A 22,324-nucleotide genomic window follows, 5' to 3' on the forward strand; every position below is an offset into this window, starting at 1 on the left:
TTTACATGTGATTGTTTCTTCTCATTTGTCTAAATTGCAGGAAGAAAAGCTCTTAAGGGTGCTGAGGGAGTACAAGCATGCCATTGGTTGGACAATGTCTGACATAAGGGGTATTAGCCCTGCATTCTGCATGCACAAAATACTCATGGAGAAGGGACACAAGCCTAGCGTGGAATATCAACGCCGCCTAAATCCAATCATGAAAGAGGTGGTAAGAAAATAAGTGATTAAGTGGCTCGACACAGGTATAGTATTTCCTATCTCTGATAGTAAGTGGGTAAGCCTTATTCAATGTGTACCTAAAAAGGGGGTATGACTGTTGTAGTGAATGAACAAAATGAATTAATCCCAACTAGGACTGTGACTGGTTGGCGAATATGCATAGATTATAGGAAGTTGAATAATGCTACACGAAAAGATCATTTCCCTCTCCCCTTCATAGATCAAATGCATGACAGATTAGCCGGACAGGAATACTATTGTTTCCTTGATGGCTATTCGGGGTATAATCAGATTGCTAGTGCCCCGGAAGATGAAGAAAAGGCCACTTTTACATGCCTTTATGGTATGCATTTAAGAGAATGTCATTCGGGTTGTGTAATGCACTTGCGACTTTTCAAAGGTGTATGATGGCTATTTTCACCGATATGGTGGAACAGTTTGTGGAGGTCTTTATGGATGATTTTTCTGTGTTTGGTTCTTCTTCTGATGAATGCTTGACCAATCTTGCTAAAGTGCTTGCTAGGTGTGAGGATACTAATCTGGTACTGAATTGGAAAAAGTGTCATTTTATGGTACGTGAAGGTATAGTGCTGGGACACAAGGTGTCCAAAGATGGACTGGAAGTTGACAAGGCTAAGGTGGGAGCAATTGAAAAGTTGCCACCACCGATTTTAGTGAAAGGAGTTAGGAGTTTTCTGGGACATGCAGGTTTTTATCGCCGATTTATACAGGATTTCTCAAAAATTTCCTCTCCTTTGTGCAGGTTGTTAGAGAAGGATGTGGCATTCAAGTTTGACGATGCTTGTCTAAAAGTATTCGAGGTGCTGAAAAAGAAGTTAGTGAGTGCACCAATCATAGTAGCTCATGACTGGAACGAGCCATTTAAGCTGATGTGTGACACTAGTGATGGTGCAATTAGGGCCGTATTGGGCCACAGGAGGAGCAAAATATTTCACTCCATTTACTACGAAAGCAAGACTCTCACTCTTGTTCAAATAAATTATACTGTGATAGAAAAGAAGTTGCTTGCTGTATTGTGGGCGTTCGATAAATTTCAGGCCTATTTGGTTGGCACCAAAGTCATCGTCTACACAGACCATGCAGCCATCAGGTATTTGTTCGAAAAGAAAGATGCTAAACCAAGGCTAATCCGTTGGGTTTTACTCTTGCAAGAATTTGACTTGGAGATCCGAGACCGTAAAGGAACAGAAAATCAAGTGGCTGATCACTTATCCAGGTTAGAAACTTTGAATCATGTAGCTGAGGGAGATGTCATCAAGGAAACCTTCCCAGATGAGCAATTGTTGGCCGTTACTGCTGGGGAGGTGCCATGGTATGCACATTTTGTAAACTATCTGGCAAGTGGAGAAATGCCGCCTAATCTTGAACCTTATGCTAAAAAGAAGTTTTTGCAAGATGTGAGATCATATGTGTGGGATGAGTCATTTCTATTCAAATCTTGTACGGATCAGTTAATGAGAAGATGTGTGCCCGAATCTGAAATAAATGCTATCTTACATGGCTGTCATGCGTCGCCTTATGGCGGTCATCATGCGGGTGACAAAATAGCAACTAAGGTGTTGCAATCGGGTTTTTATTGGCCTAGGGTGTTTAAATACACCCATGAGTTCGTGAGGAGATGTGATAGGTTCTAGAGAACAAGAATAATTATGAAAAGGCATGAGATGCCATTGCACGGTATTATGGAGGTTGAAATATTTGATGTGTGGGGAATTGATTTTATGGGTCCGTTTCCCTCGTCCAGTGGGTGTAAGTATATTTTGGTGGCCGTTGACTATGTGTCGAAGTGGGTGAAGGCCATCGCTCTTCCTACCAATGATGCCAAGGTTGTGGTCAACTTTGTGAAAAAACATATCTTTACAAGGTTCAGCACTCCGAGAGTGATGATAAGTGATGGGGGCACCCATTTCTGTAACAAGCTATTGGACAATGTCTTAGCGAAATACGGGTCAAAATATAAGGTTGCAACCGATTACCATCCTCAGACTAGTGTTGAAGTCTCAAATAGAGAGATAAAGTAGATTCTGGAGAAGACGATTAGTGCAAGTAGGAAAGATTGGGATGCAAAGCTTGATGATGCTCTATGGGCATATCGGACCGCCTATAAAACTCCAATCGGAACCTCTCCTTACAAGCTAGTTTATGAGAAAGCATGCCATTTACCGGTGGAACTTGAGCACAAGGCCTATTGGGCGATAAAGAAGCTGAACTTTAATGCAGAATTAGCGGGTAGAAAGCGGTTGATGCAATTGAACGAGCTTGATTAGTTTCGCTTGCACGCATATGAGAATGCCAAGTTATATAAAGAAAAGACCAAGCGCTGGCATGATAAGCATATCCACCATCACAAGTTTGAACCGGGCCAATTGGTTCTCTTATTCAATTAGAGGTTGAGATTCTTTCTGGGGAAGCTCAAATCGAGATGGTCGGGCCAGTTTGAGGTAGTGAGAGTCACTCCACATGGTGCAATTGAGTTGCGCGTCTTAGGTGGCGAGAGAACATTCTTAGTGAACGGACAAAGAGTAAAGCATTATTATGGAGGTGACTTTGATTGCCAGAAGTCGAAGGTGTTACTTGCCAATGATTAGATGAGATTTTGTGTCGTGCTGCGACGTTAAATCAGGCACTTGTTGGGAGGCAACCCAGCTTTACTGCTTTCTTTTATTTTTACTTTTATCTTATTATTGTTGTAGTGTCTGTTTTTGTTTTGTAGGATTATAAGTAGGAAGCAAGGTCATTGGAAGAGTGCAAAAGAGATATAGATGGTGAGAACTAAGTGTGGGGTGCCCACACAAAGGACCATGCCTGGGGGAAGTCTGAGTACCCCGTGAGCCGCTATTGCTTCGGCCTTTGGCCATTTAGGGAGTTTCTTGTCCACCCTCGTTATTGTTTTGCTTTATTTGTGCATTGGAGACACTGCACTCCTTTAAGTGTGGGGTGGGAGAATTTCTCTATTAGTAGTAGTGTGTTAGAAAAATGTTAACTTCTTATTTTTGTTTTCGTAGTTGTGTAGTATTTTAGTAGCTCCTAAGAAAAATCGAAAAACAATAATTGAAAAATTGGACTTTTCCTGACGATGGATCTCCTAAACAATTTTCTTGAGGGATTTAAGTTTAAATAAAAAGGACAAAAAGATTTTCTTTGTAGGTAGTATAGCAATTCCCCCTTGGTTTTTCTTTGTACCGCGGTTCTTTTCCAAGGGTTTTATTTGAACCGGGTGTAGTTAGTTTTATTTTTTTAGGAGTAGGAGCCATTGTGATATGAATTGAATTGAAGCAATATCTCTTGACTTTGTTATGCCTTGAGAATAGTGAGTATTTTGGTTGTGACGCTTAGGCTCAGTTTTTGACTCTTGTATAAGTACCGTAAATTGTATGAGCTTAACTTTGCTTAACTGCTTTGACTAGAGTGTCTTGATGAGTCCAATCCTGAGTGAGTTATGTGCCATGTGTGTGTGTGAGGTTTGTGTGTTATTCTGTGCATTGCATTTGATGTCTAGAACTTGCCCCGTGTGTTTACATATCAAAATAGTAGTTTTGTTCAGTCTTGGAGGTGATATAGGCGTTTCTTTGTTGAGCCATATATATATATTTTACCCGACTAGTTGTTATGTATCGTAGTTAACCCTTTGAGTCTGTAATCCTATTTCTTTGGCAACCACGTTACAAGCCTTACCCATTTGTTTGAATTAACCATCTATTTGAACCTTTTCACCTCTCATGAGTACTTAAATTGTAATGAAATTTGTAAAAGTTAAAGTGTGGGGTGGTTGGTTTGGCTTTTGAGTGGAACTAATGAAATATGGATAAAGGTGCACTATTTTGAAAAATTAAGAGCCACTTGAATTGAAAAAGAAAGAAAACATAGTTGTATTGCTGTGAAAAATATTCCTTGATAGTGGTGACTCTTGATGTAATTGTGCTTAAAGAAGTATGAAGTTAATATACATTGATGTGAAGGTGGAGTTATAGTTTGACATAAGTGTGGGGTTTAAAATATTAAAGTGTATGTATTAAAGTGCTTAGGGAGGTGTAGTCACTTTTATATCCAAATGTATCCTACCCGACCCGCAGCCTACATTACAACCAATTAAAGTCCTACTTGATCCTAGACTGAATGAGCTCGATTAGTAGAGTAGTATACTACGAGAAAGTCTATGGTGCATCTTTTGTGGCATATGAATGTTATTTCTGAGAGCGAGTGAATTCTTTCTATCTTGAGTTCCTAATTATTCTTAAATTTTATTATGTGTGGAACTACTCTCTTTTGTTGTGTGAGGGCACTTGATTCATGAATGAAAGGTAATATCATTGACCTCTATGTTAGAGTAAGTAAGTGAGCTATGAATAATGCATGGTACTTGTGAGTCAAATCTTGAGGTGAATATGTTACACTCTTGTGCTTAGTCTATTTTAAAGATTCTTGGTATGATGAGTTAGGAGAAATGTTTAAAAAGGTCGTGTCTATATAAAGTGTAGTTTGATTGCTCGAGGACGAGCAATGGTTTAAGTGTGGGGTGTTGATGGTAGGTTATAATTACGTATTTTAGTTGCTTATTATACTCTAATTTGCTATACTTTAATTGATTTTGAGCTTTAATCGCTAGTATTTTGCACTAATTACGTGTTTTATACCTTGTAGAAGTGATTCTGAGCTATGTAGATGTTATAGAACGAATTCGAGCTATTTGGAGCTTTGAAGTCTGAGTAAAAGCCCACGAGATTAAGCCGGGATCGTGTTCGGAGGTCGAGGATCAATTCTGGACATCAAAATTCAAGGAAGAAGCAACTGCTGAAGAAATGCACTAGTGCGAGGCACTGTGCGACGCACAGTGCGACGCACAGTGCGACGCACAGTGCGACGCATTAGTTTAATTTTATGTTAGAAATTTCCAAAGTTCAGAGACTGGGTTTTTTTGGTCTGACAGGAAAAAGCACTAGTGCGACGCACGGGGCGACGCACAGTGCGACTCATGAAAAGCAATAAGTTTGCAAGTTTTCATATTTCAGCTTGGAAAGGGAGATTTCATATTGGCCCAAACCTACTTGGTATAAATACATGTAAAAACGTTATTTTGAGGACTTTTAGCATACCTTAGACCTAAGGAGACTATTTTGGAAGGAGAGAAGACGTTGGGAACATTCTATGGAGGAGAAAATCATCGAGTTCTTCAGTCATTCATCTTTTCTTTGTAATTTGTTTATGCAAAATACTTGGAAAGTTATTACTACGAACATGAGTGGCTAAGCACTCTGGTTTCTAGGGTTGTGGTCGACATGATTATTAACGTTTATTAATTACATCTTCGTTAATTCGGATTATCATCTTGTGGTTGTTTCTTTAATTCTAGTTTCAACTTGTGAATTGTTGTAGCTACCAATTCACTCTACTATCTATGCTATGCTTGAGAAAGCCGTGTTTAGATTAGAGTAGAATTAAAGAGAGCTTGTTTCTGAACCCGTGGCTCGGGGAAGAATTTTGCGGTTAGGATAGGAATATACCTAACAGTCTTGCTTAGTTGAATACCGTATTATATTCGTTCATGATAGACTCAATACCATAGGAATATAGGATTGATATATTGTGAGCAGGCGAGTAGTATTGTGGGAACATGCTATTCATATAAACGATCCGATTAATTAGCAACCGTAGATAATCTGGATTAACAAGTGTGATTATTGAACTTAATAGGATTGATAAACCGACCACAACCCTGGAATTTTCAACTCCTCTGAATTAAAATCTCATCATACACATTTGCAATCTTAATAAATTAGTTGTTACTTGTTTAATTTTCTCAATAGTAGATTAATAGAAAAACATCACTCTTGATTATCTTGGACAATTAACTGATTTTAGTTTTCATAGTTAACAATTGATCCAAGTCTCTGTGGGTTCGACATCCGACTTTAGAGTCACTTTATTACTTGGCGGCCACGTATACTTGCATGTACTTGGGGAACCAACAAGTTTTTATGCAAATTAATTTATATTTGAGTTAGTGTCACGACTCGAAATCTCGACCGTGGGGTCGTGATCGCGCCTAACATCCAATTGCTAGGCAAGCTAACGTTGGCTAATTACTTAACCATTTTAAACAAATTATAACAAAGTAATGATAAATAACAACTGATAAACTCTAAAATGAACAAAGTATTTATATAAATAACAAGGTACTAAATCTACTCCTAGAAATCCAGATCACAAGTACATGAGCAACTAGAAAACTACAAATACGGTCCGAAATAAAGTACAACTATTTAAAACTATATAAACAATAAAACATGATAGAAGGGGACTTCAGGGACTACAAACGCCAACAACTCTACCTCAAGTCTCCTAAAGCAGTTGAATTCGAGCAGTCTCCGCTACGCGCCGCTAGGACCAACACCGAGATCTACACAAGAAGTGCAGAAGTGTAGCATCAATACAACCGACCCCATGTACTCTGTAAGTGCGTAGCCTAACCTCGACGAAGTAAGGATGAGGCTATGGCAAGTCACTCACAATAAACCCGTACGAAATAATAATAACATAATATAGGAATAGAAATAAAGCAGTAAACTCATATAAACGGATCTGAAGGTCAAGTACTACAGGGACCAGAATAACATGATCTCAAATCTCATATCACAATACTGAGGAAAAACTTTAGAACTATAAACAACAACAACTCAATCCCCCCATTTAACACAATACCATGTTCTGGCATGCAACCCGATCCCAACATTCAATATAATATCTGTTACAGCGTAAAATTTGTTCCCAATATTATAACATTTTTTTATCTTTTACAGCGTGCAACCCTATCCCCCAATATTAATTCATTTCAATCCCATTGCGGCGTGAAAACCGATCCCCCAACATCAAATCATTAACATAAACAACTCAACTCACTATTTACGAAACGGAAAAGGTCCAGATATGCCAGTAAAGTATATGAAATTGTATGCATTTTCCTGTCATTAAAAGGTGAGATAAATCTTGCCCTTGTCGTGTATAAGTTGGGTCATATATGCCCTTTTTTTAACAGACCTCACCAATAAAATATTTAGCACCAGATTTTGACACGTGTCATACTCTAGTGCATTCCATCTATACCCTGATTTTAAATAATAAATCAACCCGACCTGGTACTCTTATTTTATTAAACCGACTCGGTGTTCTTTTTACCTTAATGTTTGAGATTTCTGATTTTGGTTTGTGCTAATTATGGTTTTTCGTTTTTTAGGAAGAGAAAAAACCGAAAGAGGAGGCAACCAAAGATGAAAAACCAAGTGGCGACGAGAAGAAAGAGGATAAAAAGGCAACACCAGAACCTTTAACACCAAATCCCGTCCTACTTTTTTTATTTTCTCTTTGTTTTAGTAATCTGTATCACGATTCATTTTCAACAATCAGATTCTTTTCTTTTTCTTTTGGTTATGGTAAAGTTTCTTCTTTATTAATTAAATGTCTGGAGTCTGGACTGACACGAATTCAAGTTAATTAGACTGCCGAGTTTCGGAAAAGAAAACAACATAGAAATAAATTTTGAATGATTTTTGCAGGAGTTGAGGATGTAATCATTGATTGCAAAACACATATGATTTGAGAAAACCCCTAATGGAACAGCTATGGTGAGGAGAAATTGGGAGAAGAAAGCGAGATGAGAGAGTGAAATAATAAAATATAAGATTAGGGTTTATTAAAAAATAATACTGGGTCGGGTTGATTTATTATTTAAAACAGGGTATATATGGGATGCACCCAATTGTGATAAGTGTCAAAATCTGGTGCTAAATATTTGATTAGTGAGGTCTGTTTAAAAAAGGGCATATATGACCCAACTTATACACGGCAAGGTCAAGATTGAGCCCACCTTTTAACGACGGGCAAATATGTACAATTTTGTATACCTTACTGGCATATCTGGACCTTTTCCGTTACAATAATGAGCTACCAGTACAAACGGAGAATAGCCAATACTACGTAATCCCAAACCTTGGCAAAACATCGTTACTGAAAAAGCTAAATGGCTCACATAAACGGAATAACATAAAAAAGTGCTTCAAGTAATATCAGGACAATAAAAGCAAGTAAAACATGAGACAATGAAAATATACAATTAATGCAATTGGAAACATGTAGCAGGTAAGAAGATATTGAGTGAGAACTGAACAAATCAAAATAGGTAACAATTAAATAATAAATAACAAGTAAAGCATGGATAACAAGTAAGAACATGTATCAACTAAAGCAAGTAACTAGAGCTAACATGGAATAAATGAAGTCATAGAAGTAAATAGCCCAATCCTGCATGCTATAACCCAATAACGGAGCATATACACTTGTCACCTCGCATATACGTTGTTTCCCCCGCATAATTCACATAACAAACATCCAACAAATACTAACTCCCTCAAGTTAAAGTTAGACACGACACTTACCTCACTCCGCAACCAAATTAATCAACCAATTATGGCCTTGCCTTTCGAACAAACCTCCAAACCAACCGGGTCTAGCCAATTATCGATCAAATAATTCAAAATAAGCTTTAAAAACTACCCACGAATGAAAAAGGTTCAATCTTTGATGAAATAGAAACGTTCAGCAAAAGTCAACCTCGGCCCCGCTTGGTCAAAATCTGAGATTCTGACCAAAATCTAACTACCCATTCACCTCGAGCCCAATCATGTATTTTATTTTAAAATCCGACCTCAATTTGAGATATAAATCTCAATTTTGTAAAATCCCCAAATCCCTAATTTTTACCATGGAAATCCAAATTTGATGTTAAAAACTCATGAAAATTAATGGGGAATTGAAAGAAAGTAGATTAGAGTTTCTTACCAATGAATTTGGGAAGAAGAGGTTCTTCAAAAATCACCTCTAAAGTGTTTAGGGTTGAGAAATGGTGTAAATGAGCGAAGTCACGTTTTAACCCTCTTTTACCCGCTGCAAGTGTCGCATTTGCGAACTCTTGTTCGCAAATGCGATGCCCGCAAATATGACACACTGATCGCAAATGCAATCAGTGCATCAGGCCCATCTAAGTCGCAAATGCGAACTGCCACCCATCGCAAATGTGGACAAACACTTCCGAAATGTGAAGCTTGCCCTAGAACACTGTGTCGCAAATGCGACTCTGAAATCGCAAATGTGGTCTCAGCTAAGTTCGCAAAAGCAAATTTCTAGCCCAGCATCGCAAATGTGAACTCTTATTTGCAAATGCGAGCCTTACCTCGCATTTGCGAGATCTGCAACAGACTCCATAACTGAAGCACACCAGCAGTTGCATAAGTGCCAAAACTCATCCGAAACACATCCGAAACTCACTGGAGCCCCTCGGGCTCCAAACCAAACATGCACAAAAGTGTAATAACATCAGATAAACTTGCTTGCTACCTTAAATCATCAAAATAACATTAAAGAACAAGAATTGATCATCAAAACTCATGATTTTCAACTTGAAAACTCATTTTTATAATTTTTCACCAAATGCACTTAAATGCGTTCGGGTCACCCCGGACCCCAACCAAAAGCGCATACAAGTCCAAAATTATCATACGAACCTATCAGAATCATCAAAACACCGATCCGAGGTCGTTTACCAAGAATGTTGACCGTGGTAAACTCAAGTCCCATTTTAAGCCAAAAATTATTTTTTCTTCAAAATTTTACATAAAAGCTTTTCAGAAAGCGATAGGGTCCAAGCACGCAAATCAAGAAACATTAAATAAAGATAATTAAGGTCTCATAACACATAAATTAAGTTTAGTTCTCAAAATGACCTATCGGGCCGTCACATTCTCCACCTCTAAAAGAAACGTTCGTCCTCGAATGGACATAGAAAAGTACTTGGACTGGTAAAAAGATGGGGGTAACTACTCCATATATTGGACTCGGACTCCCACGTAGCCTCCTCAATAGGATGACCCCTCCATTGCACTTTCACAGAAGGAAAACTCTTGGATCTCAACTTGCGAACATATCGGTCTAGAATAGCTATCGGCTCTTCCTCATAGGTCAAATTTTCATCAAGTTGCACCGTGCTGAAGTCCAAGACATGCGAGTCGTCCTTATAATACTTTCGAAGCATGGAAATGTGAAATAGCGGATGTACCCCTACTAGTCTAGGGGGAAATGCAAGCCTATGAGCAATGGAAATGGGCAAGCCGTGCAGGCGGATAATCTCGTGGACATAAATCTGAGCTAACCACTATGAAGAATATGAAGTCGCCACCGGAATGAAAAGTGCAAACTTAGTCAACCGGTCCACAATAACCCAGACTGCATCATACTTCCTCAAAGTTCGTGGTAAGCCTATCACAAAATCCATAGTGATGCGCTCCCACTTCCACTCTGGTATCTCCAATCTCTGAGTCAAACACCCGATTTCTGATGTTCATACTTCATCTATTGACAATTCAAACACCGAGATACATAAGCAACGATATCTTTCTTCATTATCTGCCACCAATAGTGTTGTTTCAAGTCACGGCACATCTTCGTGACACCTGAGTGAATGGAATAGCGCGAACTGTGAGCCTTCTCAAGGATCAACTCTCTCAACCCATCAATATTTGAAACACAAATCCGGCCCTGAAGCTACATAACACCATCATCACCAATCACAACCTCCTTAGCACCTCCCCGTTGCACCGTATCCTTTAACACCAACAAGTGAGGATCATCAAATTGGTGATCCTTGATACGCTCCAACAACTAAGACTGTGACACAACACAAGCAAGAACCCAACTAGGATCCGAAACATCCAATCTCACAAACCGATTGGCCAAAGCCTGAACATCCATGGCTAGTGGCCTCTCTGTTATTGGTAAATATGCCAAACTACCCATGCTCTCCACCTTCCTACTCAATGCATCGGCCACTACATTGGCCTTCCCAAGATCATATAATATGGAGATATCATAGTCTTTCAACAACTCTAATCATCTCTGCTGCCGTAAATTAAGGTCTTTCTACCTAAACAGGTACTGGAGACTCTGATGGTCGGGATAGACCTCACATGGAACATCGTATAGATAGTGAATCCAAATCTTCAACGCGTGAAAAATGGATGCCAACTCTAATTCATGCACAGGGTAATTCTTCTCATGAACCTTCAACTACCGTGACGCGTAGGCAATCACCCTACCGTCCTGCATCAACACCACGCCAAGCCCAATACGCGATGCATCATAATACACGGTGTAAGATCCCAAACATCTAGGCAACACCAATACTGGGACTATAGCCAATGCAGTTTTGAGCTTCTGAAAGCTCAACTCACACTCGTCGGACTATCTGAAAAGAGCACCTTTCTAGGTCAACTTGGTTAATGGGGTTGAGATAGATGAAAACCGCTCCACGAACTAGCGATAATAGCCTGCCAAGCCCAAGAATCTCCAAATCTCTATAGCTAAAGTAGGTCTAGGCCAGTTTTGAACTGCCTCAATCTTCTTAGGATCCACCTTAATGCCCTCGGAAGAAACAACATGGCCTAAAGAGGCAATCGAGTCCAACTAGAACTCACACTTTGAAACTTTGGCATATAAGTGACGATCCCTCGGAGTCTGAAGTACGATCCGAAATTTGATGCTCCTGCTCATCTCGACTACGGGAGTAAACCAAAATATCATCAATGAAGACGATCACAAAAGAATCCAAATAGGGCTTGAACACCCAGTTCATCAAATCCATAAATGCTTCTAGGGAATTAGTCAAGCCAAATGATATCACTAAGAACTCATAGTGACCATACAGAGTCTGAAAATCTGTCTTAGGTACATCCGATGCCCTAATCTTCAACTGATAGTAGCTAGATCTCAAGTCAATCTTAGAAAACACCTTAGCACCCTGAAGCTGATCAAATAAGTCATCAATACTTGACAACGGATACTTGTTCTTGATAGTGACTTTGTCCAACTGCCGAGAGTCTATACACATCCTCATCGTTCCATCTTTCTTCTTCACAAATGCACCCCCAAGGTGAGACACTCGGTCTAATGAATTCCTTATCAAGCAAATCCTGCAATTGGTCCTTTAATTCCTTTAACTCGACTGGAGCCATACGGTATGGTACGGTAGAAATGGGCTGAGTACCCCGAAACCAAGTCAATGCAGAAGTCAATATCTCTATTGGGTGGAATTCTCGGTAAATATGTAGGAAACACCTCGAGAAACTCACACATAACTAGTACTGAATCTATTGAAGGAACTTTCGCACTAGGATCGCGGATATAGGCCAAATATGCCAAACACCCCTTCTCGATCATACGTTGAGCCTTTACATAAGAAATGACCTTGCTAGTAGAATGGCCAGGAGTCCCTCTCCACTCCCAATTGAGGCAACCCCGACAGGACCAATGTCATAGTCTTGGCGTGACAGTCCAAAATAGCGTGATAGCATGACAACCAATCCATGCCTAAGATCACGTCAAACCCCATCATATCAAGAAGTAGAAGGTCTACCCTAGTCTTATAGCTCCTAATAGTGCACAAACAAGAACGATATACCCGGTCTACCACAATAAAATCTCCGACAAGCGTAAATACATAAACAGGAACACTCAAAGAAGCACGAAACATATCCAGATATGAAGCAAAATAGGATGACACATATGAATAAGTGGAACCAGCATCAAATAGAACTGATGCATCTCTATGGCAAAGTAGAACAATACTTGTGATGACCGCATCCGACGACTCTGCCTCATGTCTAGTTGGGAATTCATAGAAACGGGGTTGAGCCCCACTATTCTGACCTCCGCCTCTCGGGCGGCCTCTAACTAGCTAATCTCCACCTCTAATGGCCTGACCACTACCTCTAGTTGCATGACCCCCGCCTCTAGCTGGCTGTACGGGCGTGGAGCAACTGGTGTCGGGATCATGGCATGAGTGCCCTGTTGTGGTTTGCTGCTCCTTATTCTAGGACAGTACCTCCTGATATGACCTGCATCGCCGCACTCAAAGCAACCCCGCAGCAGGCCTAACTACTGAGTTTGAGATGATCCCCGATAGAAGCTGAAGGTGTACTAAATACTAGCTGCTCAGGTTGAAACCTATAAGAATTATGACTGCTCGAAGCACCGTGTGCTATCTGAAGCGCTGACCGAATCGACCTGTGAGGATGGCCTCTACCAAATGGACCCCTGCCTATAGATAAGGCACCACTGAAACCACCAAAATGATAAGGCCTCTTCTCAGATACTACCTCCCTACCCTGACCACGAATCCTATCGATCTGCCTAGCAATCTCTACAGCCCACTAGAAAGAAATATCATCCCCATCTCCTTGGTCAATTGTAGCCTGATACCAAAAGTAAGGCCATATATGAATCTCCTCACCTTCTCCCTCTTAGTAGGGATCAAGATAGATGTATGGAGAGATAGGTCCACAAATCTGGTCTCGTACTGGGTAACAGTCTTGCCACCTTGCTATAGACACTCAAACTGGTTGTGATACTCCTCCCTCAGGGAAAAAGGAATGAACTTCTCCAAAATAGCTGTGAGAACTGATCCCAAGTGAGTGGAGGTGAACCTGTTGATCTGCCTCGAACATAATCCTACCATTATCTTTTGGCAAAGTCGGTCATCTAAAACACTGCGAAGTGGACTCCATTGGACTCCACAATACCCATATTGCACAACACCTCGTGGTAATGGTCCAAATAATCCTATGGGTCCTCAAAAAGTGTCCTACCAAAATGAATAGGAAAGAGCTTGGTAAACTTATCCAACCTCTTCAATCTCTTAGATGACATCACGGGCCTCTCCCCAGGTTGTGTAGAAATAACGGGCTGAACCATTCCCCAACTAATGGAACCACCGGAGTATGATATATGGGAGCCATCTGCTTCGAGTGTGAGTAGCGGGAGTCTGGGTTCCTCCACCAGCCAGGGAGACAGATGGTGCCATAGGAAATACTTCGGCTTGGGCCACACTCTTCATAAGGCCCACTAAGAGGACTAAGGCGTCCTAAAGTACGGGAATGTCAATAAACCCATCCGGAACCTGAGTTGGTCCAACTGGAACGGTCAGAACAGGGATCTCCTCCTCCTGCTCGATCTGAGGCTCTGCAATGGGTGTTGTTTTGCATGCTATAGGCTGAGCTCTACCTCTACCTTGGACCCTACCTTGGCCCCGGCCCCTCCCCCTAGTAGTAGCTGTAACATGGGGCTCTGGCTCTTGCCTGGCTGTGGATGTTGTGCGTGTCCTCACCATCTGCAAGAGAACATGAATAGAATGGTTCAAACTTCAGTGATAGAATAAAGTCGCACGATAGAGAAAGAAAGAAGTGATATTTTCCTAAAGCCCTATAGCCTCTAGAAGATAAGTACAAATGTCTCTGTACCGATCCTCCAAACTCTATTAAGCTTGCTCATGACTCGTGAGACCGAGAAAACCTATTTCTCTAATACCACCTTGTCACGATCTGAAATCCCAATTGTGGGGTCGTGATGGCGCCTAATATCCACTTGCTAGGCAAGCCAACGTTAGCTAATTACTTAACCAATTTTAACAAACTATAGCAGAGTAATGATAAATAACAATTGATAAACTCTGAAATGAACAAAGTATTTATATTAACAACATGGTACTAAATCTACTCTTAGAAATCTAGAGTCACAAGTACAAGAGCAACTAAAAAACTACATATACGGTCTGAATTAAAGTACAACTGTTTGAAATAAATAAACAGTAAAACTTGATAGAATGGGGCTTCAGGGACTACGAACGCCAACAACTTTACCTCAAGTCTCCTAAAGCAATTGAATCCGATTAGTCTTCGCTACGCGCCGCTAGGACCAACACCGAGATCTTCACAAGAAATATAGAAGTGTAGCATGAGTACAACTGATCTCATGTACTCTGTAAGTACCGAGTTTAACCTCAACGAAGTAGTGATGAGGCTATGGCAAGTCACTCACAATAAACCTGTATATAATAATCATAATAATAATAATAATGATGATGATGATGATAAAGTACAGAAATAGAAATAAAGCAGTAAACTCATATAAACGGGCCCGAAGGTCAACTACCAGAGGGCCCCAGAATAGCATGACCTCAAATCTTATATCACAATATCGAGGAAAAACTATACAACTATAAACAACAACAACTCAATCCCCTCATTTAACATAATACCATATTGTGGCGTGCAACCCAATCCCAATATTCAACACAATATCTTTTACAACGTACAATCCGTTCCTAATATTATGTTATTTTATTATCTTTTGTGGCGTGCAACCCGATTTTCCAATATCAATTTATTTCATCCATGTTGCGGCGCGCAACCTGATCCCCCAGTATCAAGTCATTAACATAAACAACCCAACTCCACTATTTATGAAACATCGACACAAAAGAGAAATGAAACGTACGGTACAATAAGGAGCTTCCAGTACAAATGGAAAATAGCTAATACTACGCAATCCCAAACCTTGGCAAAACATTAATATTGAAATAGCTAAATGGCTCACATAAACATAAAGACATAACAAAATGCTTCAAGTAACATAAGGACAATAAAAATAAGTAAAACATGAGACAACAAAAATATACAATTAATGCAATTGGAAACATGTACCAGGTAAGCAGATATTAAGTGAGAACTGAACAAATCAAAACAGGTAACAATTAAATAATAAATAACAAGTAAAGCATAGATAACAAGTAAGAACATGTAGCAACTAAAGCATGTAACAAGAGATAACATATAAATAAAGATATGGAAGTAAATAGCTCAATCCTGCATGCTATAACCCCATGACGGTGCATATACACTCGTTACCTCGTATATACGTCGTTTCTCCCGCATAATTAATATAAAAAACAACTAAAAAAATCCTAAATCCCTCAAGTCAAAGTTAGACACAACACTTATTTTACTTCGCAACCAAATCAATCAACCAACCATGGCCTCGCCTTTCGAGCAAGCCTCTAAACCAACCGGATCTAACCAATTATCGATCAAACAATTCAAAATAAGCTTTAGAAACTACCCACGAATGAAAAAGGTTCAATCTTTGATGAAATTGGAAAAGTTAACAAAATTCAACCCAGGGCTCGCTTGGTCAAAATTCGAGATTCGGACCAAAATCCGATTACCCATTCACCCCGAGCCAGGTCATGTGTTTTGGTTCGAAATTCTACCTCAATTTGAGGTCTAAATCTCGATTTTGCAAAATTCCCAAATTTTACCCAAATACCCAATTTCTACCGTGGAAATCCTAGATTTGATGTTAAAAACTTATGAAAAGTAATGGGGAATTGAAAGAAAGTAAATTACAATTGCTTACTGATGAATTTTCGATGAAAAAGTTCTACAAACATTGCCTCTAGAGTGTTTAGGGTTGAGATGAAATGAGCTAAGTCCCATTTTCCCCTCGGATCACTCCGGACCCCAACCAAAAGTGAGTACAAGTCCAAAAATATCATACGAACCTACCAGAATCGTCAAAAATATTGATCTGAGGTCGTTTAGCAAAAATAGTGACTGTGGTCAACTCAAGTCCCATTTTAAGCCAAATATTACTTTTTCTTCAAACTTTTTACGTAAAAACTTTCTGAAAAATGACACGGACCACACACGCAAATCAAGAAATATTAAATAAAGCTAATGGAGGTCTCGAAACACAAAAATTAAGGCTAGTTCTCAAAACAACTTATAGGGTCGTCACAGTTAGTTTAAAATTTAAAATGCATCAATAAGCTTATTTTTAGTGTTGACAGATTTAAGGCCATTTTTAGTCATTTTAATAGAAAATATTATTACCAGGACTTATTTACCAAACACTTCAATAACGTTTGTCAGCTTCAGCACTTCTATCCAAATACATACTGCTTATTTATAAATAAAATCCAACACTTAAAATGTATGGTTAAAAGTCACTTTTTCAGCTAATCCAAATGGGCTCATAGATATAGATAGTTGTAAATCATCAAAAATCTCAGAATTTTTTGTGTCCGCAACTGTCCCCTTCCTCTCCTCTTAATAGCACTAAGTTTCTTTAAAATGTGATTAATTAATATACATCTAACTTTAATTACATTTAATGATAATAAATTAATATATATTAGTTTGTAAGCACTATTGTAGACAATAAATTTGCGTCGAGCAAATAATCGAGATCGAAAAATATTGCAACAATCGTAGTATTAATTTCAAATAATATGAGTGTACAATCTCTATGATTCCTCTCATTCTTCTTTCCAATAGTAAATAAATCCAAGGGTCTTTGAGCTTGATCTTTAATATGTAGTTTATTGTCGCGAACGATGATCTTGAATTCAACTAGCACGAACTTTGATTTGAACTCGTACTCCTAGAATCTTGATTTGTTCTTCATTCTTGAGCTTGAACTTGATTGCTTGAAGCTTGAAACTTGTAGAGAAATTTGCGGCGTTTGATCCACGAGCTCTCTCTTGCTTCTTGTTATAACTTTTGGTGTCTTTTCTGGGTTATGAAGAACCCTATTTATAGTTGTGGGATGGAAGAGTTATGATAAGAACAAACTCTTTCTGACCAATCAAATCGAAGTGTGACAAGGCCGCATTTGATTGGCCAGAACATGTCACTTGCACACGTGGCGCGGTTTCATTAGCCCTTTAATTTGACTTGGCATGCCTTGTCATTTTGACATGTGGCACAATCCTATTGGCTGTTCCGTTTGACTTGGTGTGCTACGTCATTTGACGCGTGGCACCAAACTGAGCCTCTAGGAAGATGACATCTTGGGCTTAATGAAGTGGGCTCATCACTTTAGCCTAATTAAATGGGCTAGCTTAATGGATTAAGACTTATTTATTTAATCCATATATATTGGACTTATACAATTAATTTAATTATATTAGCCCATAATATTTATTTGGACCAATATATCTTAAATTTAGAATATATTCCAAATTATTTTATGGATTTAATTTTAATAAAATTTATATGCCTACAAATGCTCCCTACTTCAAGGCTTATTGGGATAACTTTGTTAAAACTCGGGCAAGGTTTGAAGTATTAATATGGCATCATTTATTTTCCCTCATACACTAACATCTAAATTATGCCAAGCACTTGTGGACTTGGGAATTCCTTTAATCATTCGGTACGTTGGTTACTTGAATAATCTAAAATAGCATTTTTCATTGGTGCAAATCCCCATATCATCGACCATGGTGCTACACAATCTTAGAAATTGTGAAGTTTTCACTAAGCATCTCTTTGGAGATAACACGTAAGCAACACATGTATTTCTTGGCCCATATATGTTATTTACCATTATTTGATTTAATCTCTTGTCCTTCAAAATTTTACAAAACCAAATCTTGCATGACCAGTAACTGTAATGCTAGTAGATAAAGATTTGTATGTCTTTGTTATTCCAAAAGGATAAAAGTACACGAGCTTTTATGTATGCGTCAAACTAGTGGTATTTCCGTGGACATCGAATCCTGATGGAACTTGCTTTCTTGCTTTTCTAATAGGAGTAGGCTTCTGAAATTACGAATCAATCGCTACCCCTTTGTCATGTTTGCATTATCATAACATGCACATCTCCAAACAAGTTTAGAAAACCTATCACCGTCTTACAGTAACCACTTCCAACTAGGAGTAGTAACTATGTCCCACATCGGGACTTTATTCCCAACTACTGCCTTGAGAAATCTATATAAAGGATGCGTACTCTCCAACTTGTGAGCATCAGTACGCAGTAGTTGCAAGCCACTTGAGTCAATTTTTGTGGACTCAGAAGCATTAACGCGAAGATAATTTTTTCTTCTTTTCTTGTGTTTTTCTTATTTTGTCTTTTTTTGTAGGTCAAACAAGAAAGATGTGTTCTTGTTTAACGAGATGATCCATGGGTGTGAGGGGATGGGTACTCATCCCCGTCCAAATATCGGAGAAACTACTCTCAAGGTGGCCCGACTATCGGAGAGATTACTCTCAAGGTGGCCCGACTATCAGAGAGATTACTTTCAATGTGGCCCGACTATCGAAGAGATTACTATCAAGATGACCCGACTATCGGAGAGATTACTCTCAAGGTGACCCGACTATCGGAGAGACTGAAGATGACATAGAACAAAACAAGCTTTTGGTTCACACCCCACAAGCTGGCCAGTATGCAGCCTCATGGCCTTCTTTGAGGAACTCGCTTCATGTAGAAAACTGGACCTTAGAGCACAAGTCTACTTCTAATCCATTGTCCAAGATATGGTTTCTTCAAGTGCCAATCCATCGCCACATAAACATTTCTAGCACCCTTCCAAACTTAGGGCGTCGCATAATTCAAAGAGAAGTACTGGTGGAAGCCAACAAACCCTGAGTACAGCAAAGATTTATGATGTTTTCTATGCCTCACTTTTCACTTATGATCGAAACTCGAACATTTTGCAAGCATTTTGTGAGGCTTGGTGCCCTAAGACGAACACGTTTCTTACATCAGTTGGGGAACTATATATCTCTCTTTGGGACTTATATATCCTTGGAGGTCTAACCATTGCGGGTTTTCCGTACGAAGAAGTGGTACCTGAGACAAGAGAACTCATCGGTTTGGACGAAAAACAGATGAGATTTATTCCTCGCTCTTGCGAGTATTTATTTGTTGCCTTTTATCACCTTAAGGAAGGTACGGGTGTTAACCAAAAGGTCTCCTTGAGCAAGTGGGCAAATTTTTGGTATAAGAAAATATTAATATATAAATCTGCCCCACTGCGAAAGGAAAAGAAATTTGCGCGCCTAAAGTCGATACATAATTCTAACAGAGTTATTCCTGAGACAATTAGGTGGTCGAGTGATCAAGAAGCTATATTCTCCAAGCTTAGGGTGAGGCCTGACAAGAAAGATGAAACATATATAGTAGCCTTCTTATCATGTTGGCTATGTGCTTTTGTGTTTCCCTATAAGGCAGAGAACTTCATTCGTCCCGAGACATTTAAGATGGCAAGCATGATGAAAAGCGGGCGAAAGATTAGCCTTGCGGTGTCCCAGTTTTGGCGAGTATTTATCATGGTTTGAATAAGATTTCATGCTCTTCCCAACTTGATCAGGTCAAAGTTTGTTTTCCAATCCATTATGTTTATGGATGGCTTGCATATTACCTCAAAATCCATTATCCACTTGCTAAGGGTCCGTCTGTCCCTTTGATGGTGGCATACTCAGGAGAGGGAGCCGCGAGGTACTTTGACAAGAAGGATGCAAGAAAACGCATCCACAATGGAGAGGATATAGTTTGGACACCAACAATGTTAACTAATTATCGTCCTTATTATTATGTGGATAACGAGGCCCCTCAAGAGTTGGAGTCAAATTACTTCATGAGCTTACGTTTTAACTACCTCCCTTTGAGGTATGATAACTCATTCATCATCGAGCCATATAGCCCACATCGATTTGGTCGTCAATTTAGGTTTTACCAGGACGTCCCCAATTTTTTGAAGAATGATATCCATAGCGCCTCTCTAGATGAAGGACTCAGATTTTGGAGGACTTGCACATTGTATCGGTCTATGTCACGTGCGGCTTTTCCCCCAACGGGAGATCCTGTGGAGAAGCTTTTCTCCACCAGTTATATGTCTTGGTGGGAGAAAGCGCATGGGAAGTTTCTCGAGGATAATTTACAAGCTCTAGTAGACAATGTTGGGCTAATATTTACTACACCTTTAGGAGATGAAGATCAAGTTGTTGGAAAGACGCTCTCAAAAGTCAAAGAACCACCTACTCCAATCCCAAAAGTAGTTACACAACATAAGAAAAGGAAGCTTAAATCCTCATAGGCAGCTTTGAAAGAGGTGGTGTGCACTTCAAAAAATATAGAGAAACACCCTCCAGTTCTTCCATTTAGCACGCGAGTTCCTCAAGATACAAGTCAGAGTACCAATGAAGATCAAAATTGGAAAAGAAAATGGCCTAACCCAGTAGAGATCGTAGAGGTTCCAAGTGTTGATACTCCCTCAAGAACGCATACAGCTTGTAACAAAGAGGAAAAACACAATCACCTCGCCTTTTTCCCTTTTTTTTGAACGAATAGCTTCACTAAAAATTACTTACTTACTTTGCCTTTTCCTTATGCAGTTAAATGCCATTGGGCATCCGATGGTATCCCCATATGACAAGTCACAAGTGAGTGATGAATCTATTAGAGGGCCTACGTCTAAAGTAAAGTCATCTTCAAAGGCATCATCTCTTCCTCATGACAAAGCCCTAAAAAGACAAACTCCAAATGGGATAACTCGCATTCCACTAATGACAAATGCAACAGTATCTATTTTTGAAGGAAAGAGCATTGTCTTTAATTGCAAAAAGGAATTCATCTTGGGACTTTGGGAGGATATTTGCAATAGACTCTCCAAAACTCGTGCAGAATTGCTCTCATCTTATAGGGAGCAAATCACTCGTATTTTCAAGGATATGAAAAAGGCAAATATTTTGGATCTTTCTCCATTAGAGTGTTTACTAGATTCTCTTTTCGAACTTGCTGCTTCATATGACCTAGAGCGATCCAATTTGGCTGATAAGACGAGTGAAGATGAGAAGCTAGAGCTGATTTCCAAAGCTAAGGAGCGTCTCGAATCATTCAAACTTGAAGCAAGTGAGAAAGTCAAGAAAGTTTACTCTAGTGAAAAGAAATTGAAGAGAGTTGTGAAGAAGTTGCACACATTACAACAAGAGAGGGAGAATCTTGAAGGTGTTATAGAAGCGACTCAAAAGGAGGTTGAAGAGATTCAAGAAAAAGTTTCAGTTGTCGACTTCATATGACAACGTAAATTTGGTGACTGTTGATGATTCGGCCAATCTGGAGGAGAAGAAGAAGAACCTGGAGATTAGCTGTCAAGAATTGATCCACTACAAATTCTGTTTAGATTAGGCTATTAGAATTATCACCCCTTTTATATTTATGTTAGATTTACCTAGTGGATATTTATTTCATCTTAAATAAGATTGCTTCTCTTTCCCTTTACATTGTCTGACTTTTATCTTAGTCGCATAATTTTCAGCTTTATGCGCTTAAAAGATTCATATCTTGTCGTGGGAGAGTCCAAATAATGAACCGTTTGACTTCTCGAAAATTAGACTTCAATATATAAAACATA

The sequence above is a fragment of the Nicotiana tabacum genome, chromosome 21 (genome assembly GCF_000715075.1).
Source record: "Nicotiana tabacum cultivar K326 chromosome 21, ASM71507v2, whole genome shotgun sequence".
Lineage (NCBI taxonomy): Eukaryota > Viridiplantae > Streptophyta > Magnoliopsida > Solanales > Solanaceae > Nicotiana > Nicotiana tabacum.